The sequence below is a fragment of the Chanodichthys erythropterus genome, chromosome 13, assembly GCF_024489055.1.
Source record: "Chanodichthys erythropterus isolate Z2021 chromosome 13, ASM2448905v1, whole genome shotgun sequence".
Lineage (NCBI taxonomy): Eukaryota > Metazoa > Chordata > Actinopteri > Cypriniformes > Xenocyprididae > Chanodichthys > Chanodichthys erythropterus.
The window spans coordinates 22,533,581-22,550,146 of record NC_090233.1 but is presented as its reverse complement, the minus strand read 5'-3'; the positions used below and the strand labels follow the sequence as shown (position 1 = coordinate 22,550,146).

At 39.6% G+C, this 16,566-nt stretch overlaps 1 protein-coding gene across 1 annotated transcript in view; it reads left to right on the top strand.

Annotated features, from left to right (window-relative positions):
- The first annotated feature begins 3,729 nt into the window (after positions 1-3,729).
- sema4c (sema domain, immunoglobulin domain (Ig), transmembrane domain (TM) and short cytoplasmic domain, (semaphorin) 4C) overlaps positions 3,730-16,566 on the top strand; it is a 71,679-nt gene continuing 58,842 nt past the window's right edge. Inside the window, exon 1 of the mRNA XM_067407611.1 lies at positions 3,730-4,185. The gene's annotated coding sequence lies outside the window, so the exon portion shown is untranslated. The remainder of the gene's footprint in view (positions 4,186-16,566) is intronic.

The following is a 16,566-nucleotide window of genomic DNA, read 5'->3' as shown; positions in this document are numbered from 1 at the left end:
ACCACCTAATCAAACAATCTTAGAAGGATTGGCCCTTATCATTGGACTGTGATTAACTCTCCAGCCTTGTCCTCAGCCCTCAGCCATTCCTGTTACCCACTCATCACCCTCTCCCACCAGCCCCTCTGGTTCCTCTCCTCCTCTCAGTGGCACAGATCCACCTCGGGCCAACTGGGAGCTGTCTTTCCCTGGGCTAGAGGAGCCCACATCTCTGCCTACGATCTCGGCAGACGTTGCTCCTCCTCGACCTGTCACCCAGACTCCTTCCCCCCTTGATTCCAGCGTGGACCACTGGCCATTCAGCATTGCTGGTCGCCAGGGCCTTCGTCACTCCCTCGCCTCGGACCTTCGACAGTGCGGTGGGCTCCCACTTCAACGTCATCGCCTCTGGCCATCGCCCTGGTGGCGTCAGGACAATCACCACCATGGCTCTTGCCTCTGTCAATGCCAACATGGAGCACAGTTTTGGCTGTGGCCTGGGCACCTGCCATCATGCTTCTGCTCAAGGCTTCTCCCTGGCTTTCACCACCATCTTCACCGCCCTCGACCCTCCAGTTCAGTTCAGTTCATTTTTTTTTTTTTTTTTTTACGTAAAATGTTTAGAACAAAGGCTGATTTTCCACCATTGCTCTAGCTTATTTGTTATTAAGTCATTTAGTGCATTACTATTTCCCAAATGTCAACAATATACAGTATTGTGCATCGCAAGGTTCTTCATTGATTCAAAGATCTGAGTACTGTCTTCTTGTATGTACATTTCTATGCATTCACCTAAAGAATGAATAAATCTAACCTTGTTAGTGAAGTTGTGTGGTCATATACTGTATTTTCACTATCATGACTGTGCATGCTTTCAGCACTGTGGTTTGGGCTTAAATTAGAGCATATGAGCAGTAGTAATATATCTATAGCTGTAGCTTTAGGGATTGGACCTCTGGACTCCAACCTAATGAGTGTACACCTTACCTCTTTGTCCTGGCCTAGTTTCCACATTTGTCTGCTTCCTGTGCTATATTCCAAGCTGTGCTTGTTCCACATGACTAATACAACCTTGCTGAAGCAGGAACTGTGAACAGAGACAAAGTCTGTTCTCACTTAAAAAGTGATTCTGCATTTCAGTAGAGTGCTGAAAGGGTTTTTTACTCAAAAGGCAGCATCCCCTCTAGGTTCAGCGTGCATCAACAAGACTCACCTTTGTCCGTATCTTGATCTGAATTGAGAATAACCCCTGGTAATCCTTCCATCAAGGACAAAACCTTCACATAAGTAAAACCAGACAAGGTTTGCATGTAAATCCATTGCAGTGATGCAAGCAACATATTTGTTTCACTAACTATTTTTAGTGCTATTTATTTAATATGCCATAAGAAGCCTATAACATTGCAGCACTAAGAAGCCAGAGGATAACTGCAATCATACATCTGCATTTTGCATTCAGTTTATTTACAATATCTGAGAAGTGGTATTAATTGTGGTCAGAGGAACAATTTTATGGTCATAGCAGCAGTGTTTACTGCTGGCACGCCATGTGCGATCAACATAAATACTCAATATTCCCAGCAGATAAGCCATTGAAACATCTCACAATGCAGAGATACAGATCAAAACCTTCTTCTCATGTCAAATTAACCTTTATAGGTACTCCACATGCCATGGCAATTGCATATTTCACCAGGCGACTTGGCATTGATGGAGATTGTTTTTGTTATAATATGAAGGGTTTTGTAGATTCGTGTGGTCTCCTGGGTCCTGCTGCTGTGGACTGGTGTCCATTATCCATTCGATTCGCCTCCCAGAGTAAATCCTCATCCAAACAGATTCTAAATGATATCTATGCTTCCTCCATTCCCAGCACCTGCACTCAAGGCTTTTATTCGTGAATCTGAGGGGCCTCTGGGGCTGGAAGCTTTTATTTAAGTAGCCTTTGCCACTCAGAAATATAATGAAGATTTCCATTATGATTACACTAGAGGAAGCACTGCCCATAATTGAGTGTCACAACTGCAGTTGTACACGTGTAGTTTGAGAGGTATAAAAGGCTCCATCTACTGAAGTGAAGCAAGTCCAAATGTTCTAGAAAGGCCCCTCCTCATTCAGATCTGCTGCAGTCCCTTGACTATCCTACATGAAGGATCCACTAGTACGGTTTAAGAGGAAGTATAATTGGTTATGTGCTTTTCAAAAGAAATATGTTGAAAAGAGACACACAACAAGGTTGAGATACATTTGAATACCCCTTTCTTTCATTGTGAAGTTTAAATGCATATAATTTAGGTTAATCCTTTGCGGATATTTTATTTGGCTTTGGCAAAGGCAAGATGCTTATCTCTAAGTATAGTATATTTATGTGGTAGATTGTTAAGCTGAGGATGCAGACAGACAGATTTATTCAAGTGTTAAAATGCAGGGATGGGCCATAATCCATTGAATCTTCTAAAATGAGAATATACGGGATTATCCGGGTTGTTGTTTTGCTTCCTGCTGTTACATTTCTAATGCTTCAGTCATAACCCAAGACATGCACATCTGTCTGTCTGTCCGTGTTGTCTGTCTATTTTGGTGCCTGTTTATTTTAATTCATAACTACATTCACAACAAACCATATTTCACATATATTGAACCATATAGTTTCAACTGATATAAAAAGAAAAGCAACTATGCTATTATTATTATACTATATGTGACCCTGGACCACAAAATATATATTTGTAGCAATAGCCAAACATACATTGCATGGGTCAAAATTATCGATTTTTCTTTTATGCCAAAGGATCAGTAGGATATTAAGTAAAGATCATGTTACATGAAGATATTTTGTACATTTTCTACCTAAATATACCAAAAAAATATATATTTTTGTGAGTGGATATGCATTGCTATGGACTTAATTTGGACAACTTTTAAGGCGATTTTCTGAATTTTTAGATTTTTTTTGCACCCTCAGATTCCAGATTTTCAAATATTTGTATCTCTGCAAAATATTATTCTATCATAATAAGTACTACATCAACGGAAATCTTATTTATTCAGCTTTCAGATTATGTATAAATCGCAATTTCAAAAAATTGACTCTTATGACTGGTTTTGTAGATATAGCAAATATATATATATATATATATATATATATATATATATATATATATATATATATATATATATATATATATATATATATATATATATATATACACAATATTTTACTTATTGAATATAGGCCTATATTTTAAATGTAAATTATAGTAAAATTACATGTTTTATCCTGTTAAATCAAAAATAACTTTTACTGTAATGATGAGGTAACAAAGTCAACCAATTAAAGATAGTATTAGCATTTTTACATTATTTTTCCTTTAAAATTAACAGCATTTTAACTGTGTATCTCTCTTTTTAGTCAAAAAGAGTTTGCATTACAGTGCTCATGTTACAATATAAAGAAGTAGGCTACTTGTGTGTAGGCTACTTAATTCGTTTTTTTTTTTTTTTTACATTTACTATATAGCATCTTGTATGAGTGGTAGAACTGTAAAGTGTTAGAAAAGTCATTAAAATAATGTAGTAGGCTTCAGCACAGAAGCCCATTAGAGAATGACAAATGCTTCACTTCGTCTGATTATGATGATATTCCGGCCCCGTTCCCGTACAGGACAGGGGAGATTGGGGCGGAGACCTGTTTGTACTGCTTTTGTGAGCCACCGGTCCGCCTCATCGCTTCCCCGATACCCATCAGGAGGCAGTATATCCTCCAGTGCAGTGTGTGTGGCGTACTGGAGCTGCGCTTCCCGTCCGCTAAGCACCTTTGTTTCTCTCACAGTCAGAGCTTCACTTTAGCAGGGCGCGGGGTTCAAGTTGCTGAGACGGAGGAGAACCGCTTTGAAGAAGTGGATCTGTACGGGTTTAATACACCCTCCCTCTCTAGAACTACTACAAAGGGAGTGAACGGAGAGAGTTGCGCTGCGTAAACCGACACACTGACCATCGCGCCGCTCGCTCGCTCGCTCGCTCTCCTAGCCGTCAAGAAAGCAAGCATGCGGGAAAACAAAAGGAGCTGAGTCTTTCTGTGGAAAATGTGGGATTTGTTGGGCTCGTTTTGAAATGGTGGTTATCTGAGACCAAACGCTGTGTGCGTTTTCATGCGTTTTTGGACGCGCTGACAGTCCGTGAGCGTTACGCACCGACTCGCCAGAGGTAAGTTTGACGCCTCCAATACAAATACAACTGGATTATTGCAGCGTTCTATTATTGCAGCTTTCTGCTATCTTATAAATTGACGTCACAACGTCACGTAATTAGTTTTTTTGTTTTTAAAATGTCGTTTATTGCAAAAGCAATGGGGGTGGAAAGGATATTTGATACCGTCATTAAGTCAGTCATTCAGTCGGCGGAGCTCCAACTGTTGCCTTATTGTTTAGATAAGTTTAAAATCCTAACTAAAGATGATTGTAATAAATGTAGATGGCAGTTTGTGTCACTTTGGCGACAACGCAGTGCGGTTTTAATTGGACACATCTCAACGTGCAAACAAATAAGACACTAAAATCTTTATGTGCCAGATTGAGTGAGAGAATAAACGCTGACTGTTTGATGCATATGTGATAGGATTTTACATATTTAAAGCACAACATCAGCACTTTTTTTTTTCTTAGTGCAATTAAAACGTTTCTGCCACGTTCACAGCACAATAAAACGCTTCTCTCGGAGGTTTAACATTATTTAGTGACTCAGGTAATAAGCGATAATGGTTTTCTGTGGGAATTATATATAGCCTAGCCTAAAAGTGATGTTCAAAATCTCACGATCATGCTGGAAGATTGACCACCAGCAGATGTTTTCGTGCTGTGACACATACAGAGTGCGTTTTCCTTCTTTTCCTTTTCTTGTGACTGGTTGTCTGTAATGAAATAAGTGCGCACTGCATACTGGAGATTACAGTAATTACAGCATGAAGTGGACACTGGTGTTTTCATAGGCTGGGTGCACATTCAGACAGAGAAATGGTCAGAGTCAAACTAAAAATAAAATATATATTCATTATGTACTCACCTTTATGTTGCTCCAAGAACTTATGACTTTCTTTCCACTCTGGAACACAAAAGGAGACATTTTGAAGAATGGCTGTTTTCCATGCATTGACAATAAAACATGACCGAAGATGTCAAGTCTAAAGTAAGATCGGCATAAAAGTGGTACACATCCCAAGTCATCTAAAGATTTACAGTAGCAGTCGTGTGAGTCGACGCAGAAATTTAAGTCATTATTCAGTGATCTTCCCTCTTGAGCTGTTAACAGCAATTTGATAAATTGAACTTGAGAATCAGATGTAAACTTTATGAATGGAATTAAACATTTTATTTTAAAAGATCTGACTAAAACAAATATTTTATTAATGAATCCAACATAGCTAGTTCTCTCGTGTACCCGTATGAATTCATCAAGAAAGCCCCGGATGAATGCGAGGACTTACATTTTGGCTTGTTTGTCTCATAAACCTTTTGTTTTTTTATGGAGTCTTTGAAAGGACAACTTTTATGATACTTTTTTGGTGATTTTGTGCTCTTCTTTTGAGGCTTAACGCATTCATTTACCATTTACTGCATGGAAAAGATCAATCAGTCAAGGGTTTTGGGTTGATGGTGAGTTAATGATTACAGATTGTTCATTTTTGGGGGGTGAACTATACCTTTAACATACTTTTTTAGGGTGAAGTGTGTGTTTGTGTGTGTGCACACTTAGTAAGGGGTCCTCTTAAGGCAGGAACACACCAAGCAGACAGTCGGCCGTGGGGCAGTTTTTGTTCGTCGGCCGACTAAGTTTTCTCAGTGTGTTCCACACCGTCGGCTGAAGTTGGTCCTCAATGGTTTTTTTTCGGCCAATTCAACATGTTGAATCGGCGTTAGAGCTCGTCGGGCCATCTGATCATTTTGATTGGCTGTTCAGATACTGCCACCTGCTAGTACGGAAAGACATTTCATCTTGCGCAGGCGCAGAATGGACATGCTACTTGGCCGTTGGCTGTCAAGCATCGGTTTGGTGTGTCATGGCAACTTTGGACCCAGACGCTGCCGACGTGAGCCAACCCCACAGTCTGCTTTCATCGCCACTAGTTCGTCGGCGTTGGCTTGGTGTGTTCCTGCCTTTATGAGGTTCAAATGGTCCAAATCATGTCTTAAAGGGATAGTTCACACAAAAAATCATAATTTACTCACCCACATGTCGTTCCAAGCCTGGGGTGCGTTTCCCAAAATCATCGTTAGCCAACTAACGTCGCAAGTTCCGTCGTTTCTTAGTTCAACGATTTGGTGTTTCCCGAAACCATAGTTCAAATGAACATTCGCAAACTGCATCACAAACTTGTGTGGTTGGAACGACAGCTCTCGAGCTGTGGTTGTTAGAAGTGTAGTTTCCTGTTTTTATGACATGTGGACTTAATAAATCATTATCTTGAGCAAAATAAGCAAGCTGACATATAAAAATGTCATTTATATATTTTAGTTTGTCAAGAGATTTAAAGCACCGTTTTTGGAGAGTGCGCATGTGCGTACGTGCTCTAGTATGTCAGAACAAGCATTTGATTGAATCTGTAAATAAAGTAAAATAACTGAGGAAAATGAGAATTAATCCTCTAATGCCATGTCCGTAATTTATAGCAGAAATTCTAGCATTAATAAACGGATTCATTTAAAGAAGTTATTACTCCACCACACGTCATTCACCAACATGGTTGAACGACAGGTTTGCGACAATACGGTTTCGGGAAACAGTCGTGACTAGCTAGTTGATTTGTTCAACGATGCATCATACTATGGTAGTTCAGCAGCGAGTTACATCGTTGTTTGGGAAACGCACCCCTGTATGACTTTCTTATTTCTACAAAACACAAACAAAGGCATTTTGAAGAATGTTGGTTCCCATTGATTTCCATTGTAGTTTTTTGTCCACATAATCAATATAAAGTCAATGAGAATGGTTACCAAAATTCTTCAAAATATCTTCTTTTTTATGTTTTACAGAAGAAAGTCATACAGGTTTGGAATGACAAGGGTGAGTAAATGATAGAATTTCCATTTCTGGTAGGGCCCCCCAAAAATTTAAAATGACAAAAGGTGCATACAGGTTGAGAACAATGGCTGTCAGTGGGATTTTATAGCTTGTGTTTGTGAGTATGTGAAATAGCAAGGTCAGTGTGTATCATCACATCCAATAACAATCAGTTGTCTATTATAGTGATTCATACAGTGCCTGTAAGCAAAGAGGAGACTGGAAGCCTTGAACAAAGCTCTGTATTATTGTGACGTAGGGCTGTCATACGCTCCCGTCGTTATCTGTTAATGAACAGTGGAAGGAGAGGAGAGCAGTAATTGTAGAATTGTGCTCCATTCATGTTTGTTTTCAGCCTGTCCTGGACAGTGTTCCCGCATTAAATGCAACTGGCAGGGAATAGCTTGCTGGGGGCCCATACACTGTCACCCCTTCAGCCCAGATGTTCCTCAAACCCATTGAGAGTCAAATTGGGCTCCTGGAGGGAAGACCTTCTCATTGTTGTGCCACAATGGACTCGCATCCTTCCTTAGTCAATAGTACCTAAAACTGAATCACACACACACACACACAGATTGCCATACAGGGTTTAGTTCATTGACATGAGGGATTCACAAGGACAGGAAAAGCCATTAGTATTCTGATCATCCGGTCTGGTATCTGGAATGTTGTATTCCAACTCCTAAAATTAAGACTTTGATATCAGAGAGGTCAGTTAATGTAAAAATGTTCTTCATGGGGTAACATCTAAATTAACCGCCTTGATTCAATTCAAAATGATTTAACATGACTGAATAAACTCAAATGTAATAATTTTAAAGGTAGAAATCAGGTAGAGATATGTACTAGCCTTTTCAGCTGCATGTTCACTTTTATACTGTAGTTTTTTTCTGAAATAATTGCTATCCTTGAGCTTAAAAAGCTGTTAGACTAGATCCGAACCACATTTTGACTTTTTATGCAACTGTAAAGATGCATTCATGGGAAAATGCCAGGAATAAACCATCAACATTAATAGGATCATCATCACAAATGTCACAATTCTCAGCTAAAGTGCATCAAAAACGCATTATAATGTCAACAACATGCAGATTGCACAGAGCCATCGGAAGTACCTGTATGGAATTCTAAAGCCTCTTTTCTAAGTCATCCTGAGCGCTTGCTATCTTCCCCTGCAGGAACTCATATCACATGAATGAATTAATGGATTACATCCCTGACATCATGAAGCAAATGTTCTGGCCTTGGGTCTTGTTATAATAGTGCGGTTTTGTGGACACTATCGTTCAATTAGCGCATGCAGCTAACCAATGTGACGGTGTCCCTGAACCGCTTCTACGCAGAATGAATAGAAATCAATTGGCAAGCATGATGCCTCGCCTTGCGTAACACCTTCCGTCCTCTGGCTTATTGTGAAGTGTGTTCCCTATACAAGCCCTTACAAGGGTTATTTGTCCGACTTTCTCTGCTGGGAGTGTATGTGTGGTGGCCGCGCGTATTGACGGCGACCCCTTCGACTAGAACCCTCATTATTCTCTATCAGTGTGCGCTCCTATATGCCATTTCCTCTCTGCCTTTAGTTAGTCTCTCTGTTTGGCTTCCACCTGTATTTGTAATGAGCACAATGGTACTCCAGGAGTCTCAGGAGTGATGTGTAAAAGTGGAGAGAGCTCATGCAGTCAAGGCGAGTCCGTGATCTGGAGTGGACACAGGCGGACGGCTCGTCTGGTGAGAGGGGTGAGTGAAAACAGCAGGGGCTGGGGATGGACATAGGTGATGTTTAGATAAGAGGATGGGGAAGAGTGTTTTAAGAGCAGCACTGCAAATATAGAAGAGATTGCGTGTGTTTTCGTGAGTGTGTGTGGATGGAAGGGCAGCTTGTGTGCATTTGTGTTAAGGGTAGTGCTTCTTTCCACCATCCCCCAGTGTGTTTACACATATTGGAATGATGTGATGCCTCTTGTGTGTATGTGTGTGTGTGTTTGCCTGTGTGTGCGCAGCTGTGGGCCAGAGGTGGAGAAACACATCTGCACAGAGCTGTGAAAGTGATACAGGCTTGACTGTTTTAGAAAAATCAAGTTTCGATAGACAAACATTTAAACAGAGAGTTCATCCAAAAATGAAAATTCTGTTATCATTTACTCTCGTGTCATTCTAAATCTCTGTTACTTTATTTCTTCTGCAGGCCAGTGTTATTTCAGTATTTTTATATGCTATTTTAGATTTTAGTTTAAGTTTTAGTCTTTTTGTTTTTTTGTTTTAAATATTTATATAGTTTTAATTTATTTTTACTTCAGGTTTAGTCATTTTAGTACTTTAACTTAATTTAAATTAGTTGTCAAGGCTAAATTTGTCATTTTTATTTCAGTTGTTTTTTCGGTTTAAGCTTCTCATGTTTTATTTGATTTCAGGTATCAGCTATTACAAAACTATCTTTAATAGTTCAATAAATAAAAAACTCAAATAACTCAAAAATTCTGTCATTAATTACAGAATAAGAAATAAGATATTTTTGATAAAATCCAAAGGCTCAGTGAGGTCTTCATTGCCAGCAAGATCATTAACACATTCAGATGCCCAGAAAGCTACTAAATATATATTTAAAACAGTTCATGTGACTACAGTGGTTCAACCTTAATGTTATGAAGCGACGAGAATACTTTTTGTGCGCCAAAAATAATAAAATAACGACTTTATTCAACAATATGTAGTGATGGGCGATTTCAAAACACTGCTTCGTGAAGCTTCGAAGCTTTATGAATCTTTTGTTTCGAATCAGTGGTTCGGAGCGTGTATCAAACTACCAAAGTCATGCCCCCAGTGGTGAACCATTGACATTTCGAAACACTTATGACGTAACGAAGCCTCGTTTACTGAAATCACGTGACTTCACGTGAATCACTGGCAGTTTGAGATGTGATTTGTTTGTGTTCAAACAAAATGAGGGTGAATAAATGATGTCAAAATTTTTCATGAACTATCCCTTTGAAATGCATATTATACCGGCCCATAAATTTCATTTTCGGTAGCATTCCTTCACCTCGTTTTCCTCTTTCTGCCCTGAGGCTCGTTTTCCTGGTGTTCAGATGAATCCATCAGGCCAGTTTTGCGTGTCTTTTATGAGCTGCATATGGAGGCCACGCAGAGGGGAAAGGTGTAGAGCGTAGGCCCTCTCGTTTGCTAGCAAATGACCAGTATCGACCATCTGCTATTTTAGTGTCCTTCCCCACAGGCTCTGCTAGTGATTTTTTCAAGCTGTGCATTTGTTGTATATGTATGAGAGTGAATGTATGCATTTGTGTTTGCATGGCTTTTCTTCCAATCCATCTTGAATTTAGGGTCATATGTTTTGTTTTTTGCCATTCAAAGCCTGGCAGCCACAGGTAGGAGCTGAACTGCATTAAAACGGGCAGTCAATGATTCCCTTTTGTGTGAGTCAGTTCCGAATGTCCTTTTGGAAATTGTGTTTACAGAAATGTTATTTAGAAGTGCAATCACATGTCTGTGTTTTTGCTTTGAGCAAGTGCAGATTTTCTCCTCCCTCGCTCTTTTCTACTCGTGCGTTCCTAACAGATGTTTGCCCTAATGCATCTCGAGCTCAGGTTGTTTACTGAGCTTACATCTGGTTTGGGTGCTTCATATCCCCCTTTGCCTGGAATTAATGGGTGTTTTTTCTCCCCAAATGCCAAATGTATTTGCTTAAGTGTATTGTTGCACACAATGGAGTTGGAACGGTGAAATCTCTGGCTAGTTTCAGAGAGTATTTGGTACTCAGTTCAGTTTGGGCTATGATGTGAACATTGCAGTGTTTTAAGCCCATCTGCACAAATAAGCAGTTGGGGGTTGTTCAGCCTTTACAGATCGTATTATTAGTGGTGCTAGGTTTCGGACAAACTCTTAAGCCTAGGCATTAAACTTAAGTACACAACTCGTCCCACACCATTTGTGCAATGGGCTGCACGATTAATCATAATAAAACGCTTATTATTCGTCGGTGTTTGCAGCATCTCGGAGCGGTTTCGGTAAATTCTGTAAATGCTGCTTAACTTGAACTACAGCTCTGCAGTGAAATTTTACTATGGGTATATTTCTTGTTTTTATTTAGTAATAATAATAATAACAATAATAAAAATGTTATTATTAGTATTATTTTATAGCCATATTCTATGGAAGAGGATTAGGGCCAAGAAATAATAATAATAATAAAAAAAACAACTGAAACCATCTCGAGATTAAAGCCATTATAATGCGAGGTTAAACTCGTTAAATTTTGAGAAAAAAGTCCAAATACAATGTTGAGAATAAACTCACAAAATTTTCAGAATAAAGTCGTGTTTCGAGAAAAACTCATTAAATTTCAAGAAAAAAGTTCAATAAAATGTCGACAGTAAACTCACAAAATTTTCAGAATAAAGTTGTTTCGAGAAAAAACGTATTAAATTTAAAAAAGTCTAAATAAAATGTTGAGAATAAACTCATTAAATGAAGCCGTTGTGTTTTGAGAAAAAAAATCGTTACATTTCAAGAAAAAAGTCTAAATAAAATGTCAAGAATAAACACAAATAAACACAGTGGGATCCAATGTTTTTTTGTTTAAGCAGTTAGATTAGATTTGTGTGTGTGTGTGTATAGACTTCAGATATCTACATTGGATTGGCTTTTTTTAGTAAGAAACCACTTAGCAACACCCTAGAAATCTTAGCAATAAAGATGCCCTTTCAACCACGCACAACAGTGCAGGCGTTTCACCGTGCAGCAACAACTTTTGGGGCAATGTTTCTTTAGAAAATGTAGCATTATAACTCATTTTGGCATTGTTTCGCCCTTTAACATAATTCCTTCCCGTGTGACTTGAAGATTGAATCGTTAGCAGCAGGAAACACCAGAGGAACAAACAGTCAAGCACACCAGCATTCACACACACAATAAAAGTGGCTGTGTGTTGCCATTGGGGCAGAAACAGAGCCAGGGAAACAGCTCCACAGCTGGCCTCGGCCCCCTTTCCTTAACCCTCCCCCCTCCCTCGGGAGATATGTTCGCAAAAACCTCCCCGCACAGGCCCGGACCACCCCAACACCGCTGCCTCCTGGTGTAAGGCGGGTTCCTCTGCCCGTTTCTACAGCTTGATCCCTAAAGCAGATCCCCCCCCCCCAGATGTGCAAGACCCACAGGATGGAGTAACAATAGCGAGGCTGTTGGACCATTAGACCCTGGTGAGCCGGTGTGTGTGAGTGCTTAGCCCTTTACCCTCCCCCATCTTCTGCAGAATGACCTTTAACCCTGGTTCGCTACATGCTGCACACCTCCTGCTGCGCCTCTCACACGCCGCCACACTAGCTCTGTCACTCAGAGAGATAGACTAATGCAGATAGAGACAGCATAGAGGGCATAGAGCTGATATAAAATCAGCAAGAAAGAGAAATCAAATGCAAATGCTACTGGGGGAGGATAGATATGCATCTGCAAAATTCATATTTGAGCTGCACACCCTCAGAAACCACTGCGATCATCATATTCAAGTTGTCTGTGCAATAGAGAATTCTTAAAGCAATAGTTCAGCCAGAAATGAACAAAATCTGTCATTATTTATTCAACCTCATGTTGCTCCAAACCTGTATGACTTTATTTCTTCCATGGAACGGGATACTTTTATGGTGCTTTTTGTCATTTTGAAGTCTGACAGCCCCAGTCCTTATTCACTGTATGGAAAAGAGTGGCCAGGATTCATCAGCCAGGATCTTGTAAAAGGGCCTATAATGCCCCTTTTACAAGATGTAATATAAGTCTCTGGTGTCCCCAGAATGTGTCTGTGACGTTTCAGCTCAAAATACACCACAGATCATTTATTATAGCTTGTCAAATTTGGTGCTATTTGGGTGTGAGCACAACCGTTTTTGTGTGTGTCCCTTTAAATGCAAATGAGCTGCTGCTCCCGGCCCTCTTTCCAGAAGAGGGGCGGAGCTTTAACTGCAGTTATTTGAAATCGAATGTTTTGGTTTCGTAACTCGTAAAAATAAATATTTCCTGTGTTATGCTGGCTATTCATTTTACTTATTTGAGTTGACATTATTTTAATTATATGAAAAGAAACAGACTGTGGGGATACTTGAAATTAGCTCAATCTTAGTTTTCAGTCACGTGACTGGCACAGAGATATTCCTCATAAAGTCATGTGATGTGTTTGGAATGACATGAGGATGAGTAATGAAAGAATTTTCATTTTTGGATTAATTATATTCCTTTATTCTTAATGTTCATCCTGTCTTTGTTCGGTGCTATTTTATTTTAGTTAAATTTTTTATTTATCTTTTTTTTTTTTACTTAAATGGGCCTATTATGCCCCGTTTACAAGATGTAATATAAGTCTCTGGTGTCCCCAGAGTGTATCTGTGAAGATTCAGCTCAAAATACCCCACAGATCATTTATTATAGCTTGTCAAATTTGCCCCTATTTGGGTGTGAGCAAAAACGTGCCTTTTTGTGTGTGTCCCTTTAAATGCAAATGAGCTGCTGCTCCCGGCCCTCTTTCCAGAAGAGGGGCGGAGCTTTAACAGCTCACTCTTCGGTTGCTCAACAACAACAAAGCTGGAGAATTTCACGTAGCTAAAATGACGATTGTCAGTAACGGTGATTCAACTTATCGACTAGCATGTGGTTACTGTTTTTTTGTTTGTTTGTTTGTTTGTTTTTTTAATGTTGGGGTTTGTGATGTTACAAACCTGGGAAGAAGCCCATTTGATGTAGTCCTTAAAAAGCGATTTCTGTTAAAGAAAATATCTCCCTTTGCATTGAACTTTGAGGAACTTTGCAGATGTTGTTTATGCTCAAACAGCAACATTACACACTAAATAAAGTTAAAAAATTGAAATCATCCTTTAAATTTAATTTAGTTTTATTTTATGTTTTGTCTTATTTTGTTTTGCCTAATATTATATTTTAAGATTTTACTTTTTCTAATGTTTAATTTTTTATTCAAAATGTTCTCTCCCTTTTTCATATTGATGCTTTGGCAATATAGTATGTAAAGTACTTTAAATGAAAACTGAGAAAGAGAGAGAATTTCTTTCCAGAAGAGGCAAGAGAGAGAGGAGCAAAGCATGGGAACACCCATAAACTCTGGACCTGAGAAACAGAGATAACGGCAAACCAGCAGACAGCAAATACAGCATCAATCTCCTCAGTCACTCCTTCCCTTTCTGCTCCTCTCTCCATCTCTTTTCCCTCCAGTGAGTCTTTTTTCCCCTTGGATCCTCATGCCGAGTGCTCCTGTGTGTTTGTAATAGACCCTTTCCACGTGCTGCCTGCTCCTCTCTTTTCCTTTGCCTTGCTCTCTCTCTCTCACCTCTCCAGCACACATGGAACAGTTTATCTAGGAGCTTATTTTTTGCGCCTATTAAGCAAAGTTCCTTCTCAGAAAAAAAAAGTCAGCCATAGAAAGAAAAACTCTATTTTATTATGATTGTATAGCAGCACTTCGAAACAGGCGGAGAAAAAGAGAGAGAGAAACAGAGATAGAGAGAGATAGAGAAAACCCCCCCATGGCTCTACAACGCATGAGAAAATCAATAAAGCATCTCTTTAAAAGAGGTTGACGGATAATAGAGAAAGACGGGTGGGAGAAACAGACCAGGTCCCATGGATACCTTTCTGCCCTTTCTCTTTTCCCACATCCCACAAATACGCCATCTATGCTGTGAAAGTGCAACAAAATTGCATCGCTGCCATTATTACCTCACAAATGCGTGTTTGCGGTGTAGACTGTCTTGTTAATTGTAATGGGACCAATATAGTTGTCGTGTCACATCAGTACAAGCAGTGTCAAGAACATCTGTAATTACTGGAGAGAGCCCCCCCCACTCCTTCAAATCATAAATTTTGAAAGGCATATACATGCAGGATGTATATATGAATCTGTCTATCAGAGTTTGTTAGAATTGGACACAAGGTGGCGCTCTAATAAATAAATTTACATTTTTGCAAATGTTTCTGGAACTTAGGGGCCAGAATGTAAATCTTTCATCTGAAACCGAGCATGTCTGCATTTAGATTCAGAGTTGCAAACACCTTCTAGGCCATTTACCACGCAGAATAAATCATCTACAAACAGACCTGGTAAAAAATGTATCAACAGAATTTTGATTTCTGAACCAGCATGTTTTTTGGTGCATGACTATTTGACCTGGGCTGCGTTTCCCAGAAGTATTGCAAACCTAAGTTGGTCTTAGGCCTCATTTACACTGCAGGACTTGATGCCGAATACTAACTATATCCGTTTCCGATATTGTTGAGTATATCTGATTTTTTTGACGACCAGCTTACATCTTCTTTTTAAATTTCCCCTAAGAAACTTGAAGGAAAGGGAAAGAGAGAGAAAAACCCTTTGGTAAAAGGGGTTTAAAACCCCTTTTGTATTTATTTTCCACTACGCATGAAAATAAATACAGCATCTCTTTAGTTTTCTCGCAAAACTTTTGTGTTAAAGTTTCTCGGGGGAATGCAAACATTTTGCAAACAAATGCAAAGATTCTCAGGGAGATGCAAAACATTTGTGAGAGGACGCAAAAGCTTGAAATATAAATTTTCTTCGCATCTCATATTTTTTTGAATCACCGTGTTCCTTTTGGGGCTCTGTACATATTGTATAATGGTCATTATTGTATCCTTAGGTATGTGTGCTGATGTAACAGATGTAGGCTAGTAGGAGCTGTGCATGTAAACCTCCTTGTTAGAGTGCCCGAATCCCATGGCGGTGGACCCGGGTTTGAGTCCTGCTTAGAGTGGGTGGTTCGAACAGGAGGGGTTATGTTGGTGCCGTGACCCGGATGGGAGTGAGGATTTTAGGGGGGTGGGTGTAACAGATGTAGACTAGTGGGAGCTGTGTGTGTAAATCTCACTTCCTTGAACTCAAGTGCTGCTCTTGCGAATGACACTGATTTTTTAGTTTTGTTTTTTTTACGGTACATTATAATGTTGTGATGCCGAAATTTACTTGTGACATTTAAAAGGATTGATTTTTGCTTTTAGTGTTTTATTTTTAATTTCATCAACCCTTGCTTGCCATGTAGACTACTTTGTTGATTAAAATAGGTGCGGTCAAGTTTTGTTGCATTGCACTGCTCACTTGCAGTGTAGACTGCATTGTTGATTATAATGCAAATCTAGTTTAAACCACTCATTATGATTTCACTAATGTGATCAAGTTCTGTTGCATCGCATCATGCCACAAGCTGAAAAAAGAGTGTGCTACTGCAACACAGCGTGACATTACCACTCTGTCTTTCTCTCTCTGCCCATCCAGCCTTCTGATGCTGCTATTGAATGTGTGCTGATTAAATTCACACAATCCACACACCCCCTCCTCTCCCTCAGGGAGCTTTTATTTCATTAATAACGCAGGCTTACCATTAAAACACTTGCTGTGCGTGTAGGTGTGTGTCTGACTGAGCGAGTCTCATGGCTGTTGTGGTTGTGATCGCCGTGTGACGCTGTGTGTGCACTTGTATTGTTATGGTGGTGGGGTTCCCCTCCCAG